This window comes from Elephantulus edwardii, unplaced genomic scaffold (genome assembly GCF_000299155.1).
Source record: "Elephantulus edwardii isolate Elephantulus edwardi_28Jun2011 unplaced genomic scaffold, EleEdw1.0 scaffold00143, whole genome shotgun sequence".
NCBI classification, from domain to species: domain Eukaryota; kingdom Metazoa; phylum Chordata; class Mammalia; order Macroscelidea; family Macroscelididae; genus Elephantulus; species Elephantulus edwardii.
This window is the reverse complement of record NW_006399893.1, coordinates 7,089,248-7,108,426: the sequence shown is the minus strand read 5'-3', so window position 1 is coordinate 7,108,426 and position 19,179 is coordinate 7,089,248.

Sequence of the window (19,179 nt, the reverse complement as noted above, 5' to 3'; positions counted from 1 at the left end):
GACCAGGAGGCAGTCGTCAGAACAGAGCAAGGGAACACTGCATGGCTCAAAATTGGGAAGGGCGTACGCCAGGGATGCATCCTATTTCCATACCTTTTCAATCTATATGCAGAACAGATTATCTGGGAGGCGGGGCTCTATGAGGAGAAATGTGGGGTCAAGATTGGTGGATGATTTATCAACAATCTGCGTTATGCGGATGACACAACCCTGCTTGCTGAAACTGAAGAGGACCTGAAGCACCTGCTGCAGAGTGTCAAGGACTGCAGCCTACAATATGGATTGAGGCTCAATGTCAAGAAGACAAAGATTCTCACCACTGGACCAATTGGCAGCATCAGGATGGATGGTGAAGAGATTGAGATTGTACACAGCTTTAGTTTGCTTGGCTCCATAGTCAACAGTCTTGGCACCAGCAGCCAGGAAATTAAAAGGCGCATTGCTATGGGAAAGTCTACTGTTAGGGACCTCTCCAAAGTGCTGAAGAGCAATGGTATCTCTTTGGAGACTAAGGTGCGTCTGATACAGCCCATGGTCTTCGAAATCACCTGTTATGCATCAGAGAGTTGGACAATGACCAAGGAGGATTAGAAGGAGAATTGATGCCTTTGAGCTGCGGTGCTGGAGAAGAGTATTGAGAATACCATGGACTGCTAGGAAAACAAACAGATTTGTCCTGGAAAGGGTTAAACCGGGTGGCTCCTTGGAGGCAAGGATTCTGAGGCTCCGTCTAACATACTTTGGACATGTTGTGAGGAGAGACCGGTCCTTGGAGAGGGATATCATGCTTGGGAGGGTGGAGGGACAGCGCAGGAGAGGAAGACCCTCTATGAGGTGGATTGATTCAGTGACTGGGATAATGGGGATGGGAGTGTCAGAGACAGTGCGATTGGCACAGGACAGAGCGGAGTTTAGGGCTGTTGTACATAGGGTCGCTATGAGTCACAGGTGACTCGACGGCATATAATAACAACAACAACAACATCTCATCGGTGGCCTAGTGATGACAGAGCTGTGCTACAACCCCAGAGGTACGTGGTTCAAATCCAACAGCTGCTTCAAAGGAGAAGGATGGACTCCTGAGTGATTAAATGTCTCTGAAAACCCACCAGAGGTCAGCTATGGGTCAGTTCTAACTTGATGGTAAACAACAATGATCTCACTGTATTAGTTTTAACATTCTTTCCACCCATTCTCACCTCATTTTGCCTGACTTACTCAATTCTGACCCTAAAAGACATGAACCTTTCCTTTCAGTTACTCTTCTATGATTTAGCCCCGAATTTGGTTTTCTTAGGCCAGTATATCAGCTGTTCCAGGGTCTGGTGGCCTAGAGGTGAGAAGACAGGCTGTAATCCCAAAAGTACATGGTTGGAATCCACCAGCTGTTTTTCAGGCGAAGGACGGACAATCTCTTCCATGCAGTGTACTGCCCATTGGAGGGTCAGCTATGAGTCTATTCTGACTCAACAGTACACAATGGGAAACCACCAAGGTGAAAAAAAAAATAGTACACAATGACACAAAGCCAGTGCACCCAAAGCCAAGCTCACCTTAGAGATACAGCATAGCATGGTTATTAAAGACATAGGTTCTAGGCTTGCCTGGCCCACCTCCTGTCACAACTTTGTGACAGCTACTCAACTATCATATGTATCAGTGTCTCTATAGTTAAAATAGAGGTAATAATACTACCTAGATCAAAGGGTTTTGTGATACTGAAGGGAGGAATCACACATAAAGAATTTAGAAAATCCTAGTACAGAGTAAGCGTGTAAATACATCAACTGTTTTGTATTTTATTTTTCTTTATACCTAGAAACGCCCAGCCTCTCTCAATCCTGTCTTCTTTAATCTGTTGTATATTTATGGAAGCAACCCTCTGGTTACCCATAATTGAAACAAAGGTTCTCACTGTTCTTTGACTTTCAACTTCAACACTCAGTCAATAATTTAGCTTTTATGTTTCTCATAAAACATGAGTATTATGTTTCCCAACTCTTTGTCTTTTCACTCCTTTGTAAAACACACCCCATCAGATCTTTCAGTTTGTCTCCTGCAGTTATTTGGTTCTCAGCATCCTTGTTGCAGATAGGCCTTATACCAAGGAATTGCTACATCCCTAAATGCCAAGCTGAACGATGCCATCTTCTTTGAAAATGACCACAACTGCTTTAATACACACACACACACACACACGCACACATGCACATGCACACACACACACGCACGCACAGAGAATATTCAAATCCATTGGTTCAGTAATAAGCCTTCTCTTATTTCTATTGCCTAGATTGTTGGGATTCCCCCCCCCCCCCGGGACTTCCTGTCATAGAAAGTGTTATTGCTACTGAAGTAATGTTTAGCTTGTCTTTACTTTTGTGCTTGTGTTTACCCACTCTGTCTTCCAGGATGATTCTTCATCTTCCTGTGTTTTCAAAATCTTATTTGTTCCTCTAGGATGACCTGCTATGACACTCATGTTATTATAAGCCTTCTTTGATCACCCAAAGACAAAGTGCTTTCTGGAAAAGCCAAATAAGAAACTATTCAAAGTCCTGAAATTGCTTGTGAATTACTAAGGGGGAAACTAGATTAGTTTGTGATAATTATTACAGGTACCTTTAAAGTTGACAAATTTGACTATTAACTTTATCTTCATTCAAACTAAAAAATCAGTATCATGGTGTTAGAACTAAGTCATAGCTGACCCTCCGGTAAGTTTTCAAGACTGAAAATCTCATGGGAAGAGATTGCCCAGCTTTCTGTCTCTAGGAACTACTGACAGGTTCAAACAGCCAGAGAGCCACAGCCTTTGGACTCAAATTCCTTATGGAGTTGGCCACTTCCATTAAAGTGGTATCAATGTTAAATGTACCACACTTGATTATTTCCTTTTGGTTATGTGGAGGAATAAATTATTTTGTTCTTAGAGGGACACAGAGAGAAGAGTGAGGGAGAAGGAGAAAGAGAAAAGGTAAGAGAACAAAATAAATGTAGCAACAAGACTGTTGTTGTTGGGTGCTGTCAAGTCGGACATGATTTATAGTGACCCTATGAACAACAGATCTGAACCCTATCCTATCCTATGCCATCCTCACAGTCTCTAACACACTTGAACCCATTCCTGCAGTTATTGTGTCAATCCACCTGGTTGAAGGTCTTCCTCTATTTCACCTCCCCTACACCTTCCCAAGCAAGATGTTCCTCTCCAATGAAGTCTCTCCTAGCAACATGTCCAAAGTGTATGAGATGACACTTCATTATCTTTGCCTCCAAGAAGCACTCTAGCTACACCTTCTCCAAGAAAACTTGGTTTGTTCTTTTAGCAGTCCATGGAACATTCAGCACTCTTCTCCAACACCACAGTTCAAAGACATCAACTCTTCTTCTATCATCCTTATTCACTGTCCAGTGCTTAGCATCAGAGCAAGTGACTGAATAGACTATGGTCTGAGTAAGGTGCACCTTAGTGCTCAAAAATAATGGTGGTATGGGGGCTAGTTGTAAGTATTTCTGAAACTTTCAAGGTTTACATTTTTTTTTCTGAAGTGACGAATTCTAAAACAAGAAAACTCACAATGTAATCTAAACAAAAGTTGATATTTACTTAGTCATGACTTCCTTCATAATTACTCATTTTAATAAGCCATTTTACTCTGTCATTCAAGATCATAGGTTATTTTTTAAAATATACATTTAACGTGCATTGCTATATAAAAAGAATATGCTACTAGATCTAAATTTTTACCTTGCATTGACTGATAATTCTGTTTTAAAATAGAAGCTGCGATTTCTCCAGGAGGAGCTTTGAGATTGTTGAGACTTATAGATTTAAAACTTCTGTTAGTGGCAATCAGATCACTGGGGGATGCATACAGAGTGGCTGCTTCACCCTGCTTCCAGCCCCTGCTCCCCCAGCAGAAAGAACTCTAGGAAGGGGAGAAGGGAGGGAAGGCAGGTTTGAATGGAAGCAGGAGCCTTATGGAGAGCTAAGGTCGGCCCAGAGAGAAGGCTGCTTTCCTTATGGGGACCAAGGGCAGAGTGATGCTTCTCTCTAGTAGCAGTCTATAGCAGCCCCAGCAGGCTGGGCTCCTGCTCTGTGAGTAAAGTTCCGTGGTGATGGTTATATGGCGTCTGGCCTGCAAGCTCAACAGACAGCTCAGAAGACTCAGATCCCAGCAGTAGATCCAGAAGATCCCAGTAGATCTAGAAGGTAGCTCAAACAGGAAGTAAACCCTGAGAAGAGCTGACCCACAGGGATACATCTGACCACACAACAGGAGGTTCAGGTATGAGAGCTGCCCATCAGCCTGAGGTCTTTACCAGAAGACTAGCGTTGTTTATTTTTGTTTTATTTTAGGCCCAAACAAGAAGAGAAACATCCACACAGCATAATGTCTCCAGACTTGTCCATGTTGTATAGTGGTTTACAAGTTCTTTGATATACACAGTGCAGTGTGATACTCCACTGTGTGAATATATCACAGTTTTCTTTCTACCCACTCATATGTTGGTGGACACTTGGGCTACTTCCATCTCTTTGTTATTGTGAATAACGCTGCAATAAGCATGGATGTACATACATCTGTTTGTGTCACAGCTGTGATTTCTTTAAGCACCATTCCCAGTCATGGAATATCAAATGGTATTACTCTTTCCAACTTTTTGGGAAAGTATCAGACTGAGGGAAAAGGACAGTTACAGAAGGACAAATAGTGCATAAGATCCCTGTTAGAAAAATAGGGTGAGCACAGGGAAGGGAGGACAGGAAAAGAATGGATAGATAATGAACACTACACTGGAGTAGGAGAAGGGAACGGATATCTGAAAGGAGTGGATGAGTAGACATTCATTACATGTATGACAATTCACTAACAATCTAGAGCAAGGCATACATTATAAAAGCGAATTGGGGGAGGGAGAGGGAGGAAACTGTGTATCAGTGACTGAGTGAGAACCCATCCTTTCTGTAAGCTTTCACTAAGATCTCATATAGAGTACATATTATTGCTAGATAGATAAGATAACCAGCAATCAAAGATAATAAATCTAATTGATAGCATTTTTTGGGTGGAGGGAAATCATAGGGGAAGAGTGACGTCAGAGCAGCATCCTCCTCCTCACCCCTCCGTGGAAGCTGCTAGGGTCCTCACTGCACCCTACCAGGCAAGGCCAGGGAGAGACCAGGAGAGCAGTCAGTGCTGCAAGTGGTGGTCTTGTCAGCCTGCTCCACCGGAAAGACAGGCTCAGGGAAAACTAGAGCGATGAGGTTCTGATTTCATTTACTTTCTGCTTCTGGTTTGGTTTTTGCCATCGGGAACATGAAGTTGGGTGGGTAGGCAGAGCTACATTTTGGTGAAGGCAGGTTCTGGAGCATGGGGTGCCCACTAGCTAGGAAGTGGACACCAGAGGCATCGTCAGTGCCTTTTATCTTTGTTGGAAAGTGGGAACTCAGAAAACCACCTGCAGCAGACAAGCAGGGATGCTCTGGGACAAGGCTGCTGTTGCTGCTTCTTGTTCCCAGGTAAGATGCCTACAGGTAGACAGACTGTCACCTGAGCCAGTGCCTGGTGCCTAAAAATGTTCTTCACAAGGCTTCTGGCTGCGTTGGCTGGGTCAGCTGCTCAGCAGGCGTTTGGCTTGGATTCTGAGGAGCACAAGACTTTCAACTGTTTTAGTTAACTGCCATCAAGTCTGTCCCAACTCTAATGACCCCACGCACAGGGGAAGAAAATGCTTCTTGGTCTTGCCCCACTCCTCTGATCAGTTTTGGGTTGAATCATTGTGATTTCTGGGGTTTTCTCTGGCTAATTTTCAGGATAGATGACCAGGCCCTTCTTCCTGTGCTGTCTCAGTCTGAAACTCTGCTGGGGCCAGTTCATGTCACAACAGCGCTCAGGTCTCTGCTGAGTGATGACCGAGGCTGTGTGGGGATTGGCAAAAGTTAGTAATTTAACAAGTTTAGCACTCTGCAAGGTCCTGGGCTGCTAAAGACAGAGCGTGCCTTTGGTCCATGGGCACTGCAGAGCTGGCCCTCAGCCGTGTGGGGGACACATGCCCATGCAGAAAAGTGAGGCCTGAGAGCAGCTCACGGGGGCAGTGGGCTGCACCTCTACACAGTCTCAGAGAGGCGCTCATGCCCACAGCATTTCACTGGGCAGCTGGTATGCAAGGCAGACAGATCAATTCCCTGGTTTGCATGACATTTAGAAGAGAGCTTTTCCTAAATTATATTTTAAAAGATTTTTTTAAAAATCAAAATGTCACTTTTTCTCTCGTTTTCTCATTGACTGTTGGCATGTGGCTGCCAACCAGCCCATCCCCGTGGTCCTGAGTTCACTCGTCTCCTGTCTTCGTCATCCAAGTGACCTCTGCCTGGTGAGCCATTCACATGACGGTGATGTTCACCATGCCATTCTGTGACTACAAGGTGACAGATGTCACAGCAGTGATACTACCAAGAGGTGGCTTCCGCCGGCCCCAAACCCCAGGAAAACAAATGCATCTTGTCTTTTGTCATCATCCCTCACATCCACACTCTACCTACTGTGTCTAAGGAACTGTACCCAGGGTCCAGGTCCAGAGAATGAAGTCACACGCAGGGACCACACCCTGAAGATACCGAGCAGGCCCTCTGGCAAACATGAGTCTTCTCACATCTGCTGTGTGGGTCGTGAGGTCTGAGGGCAGGTAGCGGTGGAGCAGCCCAGCGTCTGTCCCTCCCGCCTCCCCAACTCCTGGCATCAGTGATGATTCACTGCATTCATGTCCCCTGAGCACTAGAGACCAGAAGTACCTCCCCAGTGATGACAACCAAAATGCCTCTCAACTCACCCAATTGCTGCTGGGTCAGAGTTGACCCATAGCTGACCCCATGAGTTTCTGAGAGGCTGTAAATCACCCAGGAGGTTGCCCATCTTTCTGCTGAGGAGCTGCTGGTGGATTTGAACCACCAGGAAGGTGCTCCTTTAGGGTCAGCTATGCAATTCCCTACAGACTACACAACCAGATCTCCTTGCTCACTTCCCAGTGTCCCCTGAGGGTCAAGCAGTTCCCAGATGGAACTCTCTCCTGCAGATAACCTGGGTGGTGGATGGCAGAGGTGGTGGTGGGAGAGGCTGCTGAGCCTCTGCACTGACTAGGAGCTGAATCAGGTTTTGATAAGCACAAAGGAGCAGGAGGAAGTCTTTCCGCAGGGGCTTATCTGTGCCTTTCCTCCTCTTTAACATGCCCTATTTATATAGCTCCGTCTAGATTAATTCTCATCCCAATGAATGTAACTTTTTCTTTTATTTCCTCCTGCCTTTCCTGTCTTCATTCTGATACCTGAATCCTTTTTTTTTCCCTCACCCCCTCTCATTTTGCATTCTGCTGGGCCTGCTGAGCAGAGACAAGGATGAGACAATACCTGCCCTTTGAGAACACAAAGCAGTGTCCTGTGTGTTTGATGTCTCTAGCAGGGGCAGGGTTTCACCGGACATCTACCTGATGCTCACCCAAGATGTGCAGGCCACTCTCTGGAACCTTGCCCACCTCAATCTTCTGGTTAGACTTTCTGTGAAGTTGCATTCTCTCTGTGGGTCTTCAGTGGGTCTCTCTTGCTGTTTCATTTTAACTGGGTCTAAAGGAATGTGGACATGCACCTGATGGTTCTCTCAGATTGAAGAGCACTTGGATTGCATTTGGAAGTAAGGGGGAAATGATGCCTAGTGGAATCATTGGAGCTGTTTTGCTGTTTTTTTGTTTGCTTGTTTTTATGGCAGCAATATGGAAAATACAAGATTAATTAAAAAACGCTCTATAAATATAAACTTATTGCTGTCTAGTAAGAGACTTTGAATAGCACAGGAGGAGATTGCCTGTGTTTCCCCAATGGAGCCACTGGTGGATTTGAACCACCAGAGAAGTGGGGCCTCTGTGTTAGCAGCAGCACAGCATCTTATAGACGAAGTCACAAGTGCTTTATAGAAATTTGTAAATAAGAATTTAGGAGCTAATGTTAATCCCTCATGCTAGCTAGTTTGGTGAATCCCTACAGCATGTAGAATTTTTAGAAATCACAGTGCAAAGAAACCCCTTAGAAAGGGATGTGGCCAAAACAACTATGAGATATCATCTCACCCCAGTAAGAATAGCAAAATTTAACAGAACAGCAAGCAACAAATTCTGGCGAGGCTGTGGAGAAACTGGAACCCTTAGTCACTTTTGGTAGAAGTGTAAAATGGTGCAACCACTTTGGAAGGCAGTATAGTGCTTTCTCAAAAAGTTGCAAATAGAGATACCATTTGTCCCAGCAATTCTACTATTGGAAATATACCCCAAAGAGACCATAACTGCCACCCAAGCAGATATATGCACACCCATGTTTATCACTGCTTTTTTCATGATAGCAAGGAGTTGGAAACAACCTAAGTGCCCATCAACAAACGAATGGATAGAGAAACTGTGGTATAGTCACACAATGGAACACTACACTGTATTGAAAAACAAGGAACTCATGCAATGTTATTCAAAATGGATGACCCTGGAGGACATTATGCTGAGTGAAATAACTAGGTCACAAAAGGACAAATACTGCATGGTGCCACTGTTGTAAAACAGGACTGACATCGTGGCTGGAGGGAGACCGAGAAAGATGGGTATACTGCATTGAAACAGATGAGGGAGAAAACTGTTTAAGAGGGATATGTTATTGGGTATTTTTGTCATGACGGGAGTCCAGAGCAAAGGCTGCATAGTGGAGTGGACCTGGGGGGAGGGATTGTAAAACAATGAAAGCATTTTTCTTTTACTTTTCAAAGAGAAGAGTATACTGGTTGGGGAGGTGTGGTTGGGGAGAAAAGGGCAACATTGAATGAATGGAAATCCAAAGTCTGCAAATTTTCATTGAAATTAATAATTTTAAAATATTTTTTAAAAAGGGACGTGGCACAAAGCTATGTCAAAAGGCAGTTGTTAGAGACCTGTTTCATAGAGTGTTATTAATGAGCAGTTCACAACATAGTTTATTATTTTAATCCAATTTGCATTTTGATGCAGAGCTTGCTTGATCACCTCTCTTTGGAATCCTGACATTATTTCCAAGCTCTGAAAATTTGCTGATCTACTGCCATGTGGGCAATCTGTACCTCGGTTTTCTTGGCAAATATTTTACATTTCAGCTCTGGAAGTCTTCCAGCAGGTCAGTAAGGCTCCCTGTGTGGGCCTGGGCTGGCAGCTGGAATACCTTAGCTACTGAGGCCTGGGGGACTTCTCTTCAGGGTTAGTTCCCAATCTCTGGCAGCCAAGTCTGTAGGGAATTGGGCTGCTGACTCAAAGGTATGCCTCTCCAGCAGTTCAAATTGACCAGTTAGTTATCCTACAGCAGAAAGATGGGCCTTTCCCTTCTGTGTGATTTACAGCCTTTGAAAACCTGATGGAGAGTCAGCTAGGAGTCAGCCCCATGGACTTGATGTCAATGAGTTGAGTTTGTTGAATCTTCGATAAAGGATTCCCAGATTTTAATATAAACTCTGGGGCAAATTGCTTATTTGGACTGGACTTCCATTCTTTCTTCCAAGTCCAGTTTTTTAACTGATTATAGAAGGTTTTTTAGGTGGTTGGATACCCAAGTACTACAGATAGCAAAAAATGTGAGTTATGACAGAGGAAAAGAACAAATTAAAGCTGGTCCACTCTGCTCAGTGTGAATGCCTTAAATAGAGAGGAGAGATTACCTCAGTATGATCATTGCAGCCTCTTACATGTAGGGCTTTAAAAGCAGATTTTCTTTTTCCTTCACAGAACTGTAGATCCAAAGTTTTAAAAAATTCTTAAAATTGGCCACTTTCATTTATGTTGCCTTAAGTGGGCTTATCCTTAATGATACTATATCTGAATATGTGTCTCTGTCAGACACTTATAAGGGAATTATATGTATTAATTCATTTAATCTGAAAAACCCTGGGAGGTAAGTACCATTCTTATTCACACCTCACAGGTAACTGAGGCACAGAGACATTAATCAAATTACTCATGTTCCTATCTTCATGAGCACTGTCCTCCATTGTTCCTCGTGTTTTAAAATTGTCCTTCAACCAGTGTTTGTGGTTAGTGAAGGAGTGTGTATTGATTGACTGCTTCCCACATGTCAGACTACTAACAAATGTCATATGATGTGACCATCAGGATGACATGTGAAGTATTTTACCAGTTGACAAATGTGAAAACATCCACTTAACCAGATATTCAATGTCACAGCAAGAATAAATATCTTCCACATTCCATCTTTTTGAAAGAACTACATTAGTTTCCATTGTTTTCTTTAACCAGAAGGAAAAAAGGGCAGCTTTGTCTGGCAGCAAGCCCTTGAAAAGGCAGCGTGCACCTTGCACACTTGAATGTAGCATCAGGATTCAAGGAAGACCCAACAGCTTCTGTTGTGTAAATGTACAACCTTGATTGTTAACAGTAAGGAGAACTTGAAAGCCTTGCTGCCGAAGATCAAAGATTACAGCCTTCAATATGAGTTATATCTCAACATCAAGAAAACAAAAATCTTCACCAGCAGGCCCACAGGCAACATTATGATAGATGGAGAAAATATTGAAGTGGTTAATCATTTCATCTTGCTTGGATCCTTAATCAATACCCTTCCCCTAGCAGTCAAGAAATCAAGACATACTGTGTTGGGGAAAAGTCTAATTTGGTCAGGGACCTCTCCAAAGTGTTGAGGAACAATGATGTCAGTTTAAAGACTAAGGTGTGCCTGATTCAAGCCGTGGTCTTTACAATCACTTGCTGTGACAGTGGAACAGTGAATAAAGATGACAGAAGAAGAATCAATGCCTTTGAGTTGTGGTGTTGGAGAAGAGTACTGAACATTCATTCCATGGGTTGCCAAAGGAGAACAAATGATGTCTTAGAAAATGTGCAGCCAAGTTTCTCCTTGGAGGCTAGGATAGTGGAGCTTCATCACTTATTCTTTGGACATGTTGTCAAGTAGGACCAGTCTTTGAAAAAGGACATCATGCTTGGCTAGGTGGAAGATCAGCAAAGGAGGGAAAGATCTTCAATGACATAGGTTGACAGTGATTTTAATGGTGGACTTGCGTATGCCTGAGATAGATATTCATAATTCCATAGGGTAGGGCAGCATTCAAATCCATTGTTCATTGTGTTTCTAAGAGTTTGAGTCAACTCGACAACACTTAATAACAACAGTAGCATGCACTCTGAGTAGGGAGAGTGACATCAGCATCACTGACCCAGCATTAAAGCCTACCAGTGTAGCTCAGAACTATGTCTGGAAATTCCACATTTCAGTATAATTTTAGGCCTTTATGCAATTTTGTATGATTTTGTATGTTATTATTTTGATCTGAGAACACTCAAACAATTCTTCCTATAAATTTATGGTAAATACTTCTTTACTGCACACTATTTTGGCTTAAGAAAGATTTCATAGGGATGTTTTATTTTCAGATAGTGACAGAAACTTGTATTTCAGTTCTTTTCTCCCAAATTTGGTCACAAAACCTGTGCTTGAAAAAACACTGTTTCAGACATGGAGGTGGCCGTTGCTGACCTACACTGACTCTACAAGGGGAAGCTGTCCTCATCCACAACATTAATAGCATAAAACCCATTCCTATGGGCTCCAGACATCCTCCCACACCAACTCCTATCAACTCTAGCATTCCTTCCACGCTATTTCTGTGTGACTCTTTGGTTCACTAATCCCTTGCAATGGCCATTCAGCATTCACAGATAACATCCACAATTATGGAAAGTTTGGGGAAGTAGCAAGTTACAATTTAGGTCCCAAACACTCAGAATCCTGTTCTTCAGTTAGGCCAGATTCACAGATGGGCTCAGATGCCCTCTGACCTTCAGCCTTGCTGGGCCCTTCCTTGCTGGACTGCAGCAGTGTTATAAACCTCTTCTGTCAGTTATGCAACTATACCATCTCTTTCCCTGCTATCACCTGCCTCCAGTCCCAATGCCCCTAACAAGCCTATGTGAAGGAGCTCAGCTCTGGCTCTGTGGGATGAAGTTCTACTTCTGCTTAGTTTCTGGCTCTTTACCACCTCAGCTGTGGCTGCTGATGGTGCACCTTCACCTTGATCCATCTTATGCAAGCCAGGGGCCCCAAAAAGACATACTACACTCTCTGCTGCTTCTTCCTTGATGGTAGCAAGTTTCCAGTTCTCTACCCTTAAATTTGTGCAGTGTAATCCTGGGAATATCGGCAAAACTGACCAAAAGGTGCTATTTGCCTTATTTATATTGTTAGAACTATTCAATCTCCTTGAAGGGGCACAGACACCCTGAATTAGTACAGCTCTACCCAGCCATGTGGGAAAAGCCAATGCCAATGGCTAGCAAATTGTATTTGAACAGGCTCCTGCACCACAGTGCAATTACCAGGAAGTGCTTTACATGCCTGTCTACCACCTGTCCATCAATAGAGACTTGTATGTTGCTATGATACTGAACAAGTTTCCAGAGTGAGACACACTAGGAAAACAGACTTGGTGATCTGCTTCTTAAAATCTGCCAGTGAAACCTATTGCAGATTATTGTCTAAGCCACAACCCATGTTTAGGCAAAATGTTTTCTTGCATTATGCTTAACTCTCCTTGAGTCTTGAGTTAGGACCAATTAATGATAGATAACAGCGTATGTTTTACACTATTTAGACAATGAATAAGTGAAGAACAGCTCCGTTTTTTTCCATGGAAACACATTTTACGGAAGCAATGTACACATAAAGATATGAGACAAGAAGCAAGGTCTGTTGTGTGTGACTCAAGCCATGATATTTTTGACTGCTTGATGTGCATGCAGAAGCTGAACAATGAAAAGGGAAGAGAAGGATGATGTCTTTGAATTATAATGTGAGGTAACAGTAATGAACTATGAACTGACAAGAGAATGAAAAACTTACTATTAGACGTATAATCAGAATGCACATTAGGAGTGAAAATGACAGAGCTTCCGCCAATAATTTTGGATGCCTCATAAAAAAAGAGCAATAATTAGAAAAGGGTATCATCATTGTGAGACAGTTAGCTAAAGTAAGAAAAATCCTCAATGAAATAGATTTACACAGTAGCTGTGACAGTGGACTCAAAGACAGCAATGACCATGAGTATGGACCAGAACCAGGCAGCATTAGCTTCCTGGGGCCATTGTGAGTCAGAGTCCATTCAACAGCAGCTAACACCAGCTGCTATAGCTGTAGCAATGCGTAGTGTTTAAAGTTTACAGAAACAATAACTTAGGAAAGTCCACCAATGTTTACAGAAGGAGACTTTTATGAAGACAGTAATTATTTGGGTAAGAACTGAGGCTCAATGTCAAGAAGACAAAGATTCTCACCACTGGACCAATTGGCAGCGTCAGGATGGATGGCGAAGAGATTGAGATTGTTCACATCTTCAGTTTGCTCGGCTCCACAGTCAACATTCTTGACACCAGCAGTCAGAAAATCAAAAAGCGTATCGCGATGGGAAAGTCTGCTGTTAGGGACCTCTCTAAAGTACTCAAGGGCAATGGTGTCTCTCTGGAGACTAAGGTGCGCCTGATACAGTCCATGGTCTTTGCAATCACTTGTTATGCATCAGAGAGCTGGACAATGACTAGGGAGGACAGAAGGAGAGTTGATGCCTTTGAGCTGTGGTGCTGGAGAAGAGTACTGAATGTACCATGGACTGCCAGGAAAACAAACAGATTCATCTTGGAGAGGATTAAATCAAGCTACTCCTTGGAGGCAAGGATTCTGGGGCTTCGTCTGACATACTTTGGACATGTTGCCAGGAGGGATGGGTCCTTGGAGAGGGACATCATGCTTGGGAGGGTGGAGGGACGGCGCAGGAGGGGAAGACCCTCTATGAGATGGATTGATTCGGTGACTGGGGTAATCGGGATGGGTGGGTCAGAAGCAGTGTGGTTGGCGCAGGATAGAGCAGGGTTTAGGGCTGTTGTGCATAGGGTCGCTATGAGTCGCAAACGACTCGACGGCACATAACAACAACAACAACATACTCCCTGGACAGTCCTCATTTCAAATATTTTGATGAATTGTGTCCCTAAATAGATTTTTTAACCTGTTATCACAATCATTAGTCCACAGAATACAGTGATGTGGTTACCAGAATTGCATAGAACCTTGAACATGCCTGAATCTTAATAGCTGTGAAGTGGTTGGAAGAGCCAATAAAGGTCAGATGAGGGTGGTATGTCCTGATCATTATTTATATTTATCTATTTATTTTTACTTCACCAGTGAAGTTTAATATAACACAGCTTTGTAGAATATATTTCTATATAACTCAGCAGTCATTGAATTGGCCAAGAACAATGAATGGGCCTAGCCTACTGAAGGTATTTTCTATTTATTTATACAAATAAATGGCATTGAACTAGGCCTTGTGCTCTACATGCCTGTGTATTGTGTATTGTTGAGTTGGAACCAGCCCATAGCTGACCCTCCAGCAGGTGTTCAGAGGCAGTCACACAGGGGGAGGGAGATTGCCCATCCTTCTCCCATGGATCATCTGGTGGATTCGAACTGCATGCCATCAGGCTTGCAGAGCAGCTTCTTGCCCCTAAGCTACCAGATACATGCCTAGTCCTTTAAAAGTGTCGAATTGACACTGCCATCCCTACATTGTTGGTTTTTTTTTTAAAAATTAGTGTTATTTTTAGCTTCTGAGAGAGTAATGTATTTGAGTATAGTCATTAACTGAATATAATCAATCTGAACCCATCTTTAGTAAGAAACCAAAGAGGGAAATTCAATTAGGCACACCCTGTCCATTTCAAAAGATCAACTCCTTCTTTTTCACAGTTAAAATTATGAACGATTATCTTCTTAGTGGATGGCTACAGGAAAAATTGGACTCCTGTCAAATATTTAGTGTAATATCCCTGGGTCGGGATTAACATGGCCTTTCAGCAGCGTGCTCTGAATTTCTGTCGATGCAATCTCACTTTGGTGGGGCAGACTCTGAATAAAATGCATTCTGTATCCTTGGAGGACTCAAAGCCTTCGGTGAGACTGGTAACAAGATCAAATAGTTTCAGGACAAGTTACCATGCCTCAGGTCATGGAAAAGCAGACACCTCAATCTCATTTTCCAGAGTCATGTTGATTCACAAACTCCTCACAGCAAATTGAAAGTGCCAGAGCCAAGTTTTTAAATCTGTGTGAATATTTTGTGGTTGATTTAAAATTACATCCACACCAGCAGCCATCCTATTAACATAGAATAAGATACAATCCGATCATCTTTGTCTGTTAGAATTATGTCAAATACTCCTAGAGAATAATATTAATAATTACTTACCTGAGAGGTGCAAATGAGACATACATTTGGCTGAAAAGCAAAAGGCTACTAACTGAAAGCAGTTAGAAGGAAACATGAATCACCTATTTCTAAAAAAATTAGCTACTGAAAAGTGTATGGAGCCCAATTATGGAGTCTCATTACATGCGGAGCTTTCGTGAATTGTAACTGACTCAAATAGCAACTGGTTTAGGAGTTCCTGGGTGGTGCATATTGTTAAGGTACTTGGCAGCAAACCAAAAGTTTAGAAGTTCAAATCTACCCAGAGGCACTTCAGAGCAAAGGACAGCAGAACTACCTCCAAATGATGAGCTGTTGAAAACCCTTTGAAACACAGTCCTGCTTGTCTCACAGGGACCTCCTCCAGTCAGAACCAGTTCTCCAACAGCAAATGTTTCCTGTTGTTAATATCAGTACTATTTATTGCATTTATTATAGGTCCCAGATAATCAGAGTACTTTATATTCCTAAAACAATACGTATTCGGCTTCCAAGGCATTGAGTGTAATCCTTCATCTATAACTTCCAAACTGTGCTGCTGTTTTCAACACTCACTAACAGACCCACTGTGCCAAGAAAGAAATATCTCCTATTGGACTGCATTTAAGCACTTATCTACCAATCTGTGCTGGGAGCAAGAGTCGCATGTAAATAACTGGGATTATTTGGCATCTCAAGCTTTATTTTGCTGTCTGATGGCATGATGTAGAACAAGAATAATCTTAAAAGAGTTTATTTATGCAAAGCTTTCCGTGTTGTTTCAATGAGTTCTCCTCAAAGTGCTGTTCAGACAGAAATGCTAGTGTCCCCTGGTAGTCAGTTAATAAAGTAAATATTTGTAATGGGCATATTGTAGCAATGTTACTGACATTGGCAGGACCACTCATTTCTCTTTATGCCACACTGCCAGAAGCTGGCACCACCAGCACCTGTGGCTCACGCTGACATTTGAGCCCTGCCCGTGTTTTCTTTACCACTCACAGGCACTGGTGAACAGGCAAGGTGTGGAGTCCCGTCTCTGAATTGCAGGGCAAAGAAATAACACTGGCTCTATTAGTGCCTAAAGTTACAAAGATCCCAGAGGAAAGCTGGCTTGGAATATCTACAGTCACAGCACTTTTCATTGCCTTTCTTAAATGCAGACAAATCCCTCCTTTAAATAAAATATTACTAGTAAGTGTAACAAATGAAATAGAAAATAAAGAGCTACTGTTAATTCAGGAGTGACAGATCATATTAAATTACCTGTATAATTTTTCTTATTTCATTCTGAAGACAGCCCTGCAACGTAGAACTGTTAATGTTCTCCATTATAAAGCAGTCTATTGTTGTGAGGTTCCATCAAGTCACTCCTGATTCATGTTAACATCATATACAATCAAATCAGACTGTCGTGATCCATAGAGTTTTTGTTGTTTGCTTTTCACAAGTAGATTATCAGGCCTTTCTTCCACATCTTTTTTTAGAGGCCCCACTAATTCTGTTTTTATCATACCAGTTTTAGAGAGTCCAAACAACTTAGCAAAGTTACAATTCATGTTACTGGAGAAGTGTATTCAAATAAAGACATTTTGGCACCAGATAGAGCTGTACTCTTTGACTAGGAAAAGCCAGCCTGATTGTATTACAATGCACATGGTTAAGAGCTATTCCCAGGAACCATTTATACCTTGATTGCCACCTATGGAGAACTTCTCCTACGTGTCTTGGAGCCAGAGAACAAAATAAAGTACAAAAAATTATATTAACCTAAGGAAGAAGACTTCATGGGTTCTTTAACATAATATTTTTAAGGACTAGCTCTAATGATCTAGTGGTAAGAAGCTGTGCTGCAATCCCAAAGGCATATGGTTCAAATCCACCAGCTGCTATCCAGGAAAAGCAATCTCTCTTCCTTCAATTTGTTACCTCTAAAAACCTGCTGGAGGGACAGCTATGGGTCACTTCCAACTGGACAGCACACAACAGACATGTATCAAATTGTTGCTTTGTTCAATTTCTTAAATAATTATTATTTACTTCCAGGGTTCAGAAAATAATTCACTTGTTATATTTCACTTCCTTCCCTCCTTTCTTTCTTCATTCATTCTTTTTGCTGAGAAAACATTCATTAAATATGTTTCCTATTTCAGTTGGTGTGTTGAGCATTGAGATTGTATCAAAGACTATTACAGTGTTATTCACCTCAGTGACCTCAGAGGTAGCTGCTGTTGTTAGGGGCCCTGGAGTCAACTATACTCTTAGTGACCCTGTAAACAATAGAGCAGAAACTTTCTTTTTTCTATTTTTTTAATGAAATTTTTACTTTATACTGGTTTAATTATAAAGTTTGTATACATTATTTTTTCACACCAGATCTTTCCCATTTCCTTTTCCCAACCCTCTCTCCATTCATCAAATTTTCTGATCCTGTGATTAACCACCATCATCCCACCCCACCTCCTGCTGCCCGTCCTCACCCCTGTCCTCTCACCCTCCCTCCCCTTGGATCCTCTTACACATTCTACAAAAATGGTCTTATACAGTATTTGTTCTGATATTACTGAGTTACTTCACTTAGCCTAATGCTCTTCAGTCTCTCCCAAGTTAGGCGGTGATTTACAAAATCATTGATCCTGTGTGCTGCATAGTCTTCTGTCATGTGAATGTGCCCTAATTTCTCAATCCATTCTATTGTGGTTGGACATTTGGGCCATCCATGTTCTTATAATGGTGAATAACACTATAGCAGAACTTTTGAAAATAAGGAGGGATACTGTATATTATTGGTTAAAAGAGCAAAATAGATATGACGTGTGGACACCTGAGAATTTTATGGGCAATCTCCTCCCATGAGATTAACTACTTCTGAAAACCCTCCAGAGGGTCAACTATGGGTCAGTTCCAGCTTCCTAGAACACAACAGGTGTGTCTGATCCAAGCCATGGTCTTTGTAATTATTTGCTATGCCTCAGAGAATTTGATATTTACTAAGAATGACAAAAGAAGTGAGGTCTTTGAGTTATGGTGCTAGACAAGAGTAATGCATATTCCATGTAAAAACACCAGACATTTCTCCTGAGGTGTCTCTGGCTGAACCAGTACTATTAACCTCTTGCTTACCAACCCAAAGAATGAACGATTTGTACCAGCTAAGACTCCACAGAGACATCTCAATATGGTAGCCACTATTCACGTACCAGGGAGCTCTGCTGGTCTAGTAGTAAGGAATTGTGTTGGCAACCCAAAGATAGACAGTTTGAATCCACCAGTTGTCCAGCAGGAGAAATATGGACAGTCTCCCATGTGAATATCTGCCTCTGATCATCTACTGGAGGGTCAGCTATGGGTCAGTTCCAACTTGACAACACATAACAAGAGCAATAGTCACATGCTAGGGAGTGCTGGGGGTGTAGTCCACAGGGAGCTAATTGTACTGTAAAGATGATGCCACTCTGGTGGTTCAAATCCAGCAGTAGCTCCATGGGAGAAAAATGGACAGCCTCCTTCCAGCCTTTGAAAAGCCATTGAGGAGTCAGCCATGAGTCAATTCCCACTCCATGACAATGTGTGAGCCACATGTCAGGACTGCAACAATGGGCTTGCGCAGAGATTGTGAGTCTGGTGCAGAATCAGACAGGGTGTTTCTGTTCCCAGGCTTCAGGTCTTACGTGGAGCTGCTGTGTGATAGAGATGACTAGAAAGCACCCAATGACAAAGCATATGTAATATTTCAGGCTAAAGCCCGCTCTCCAGTGGTCTGGGTTCACTGTAAAAGCTCTGTAACTTCGTTAAGTCTGATCATGTCTTCCTGTACTCTTTTTTAAAAAATTTTATTAGTTTTAATGAACATTTACAGAGATTT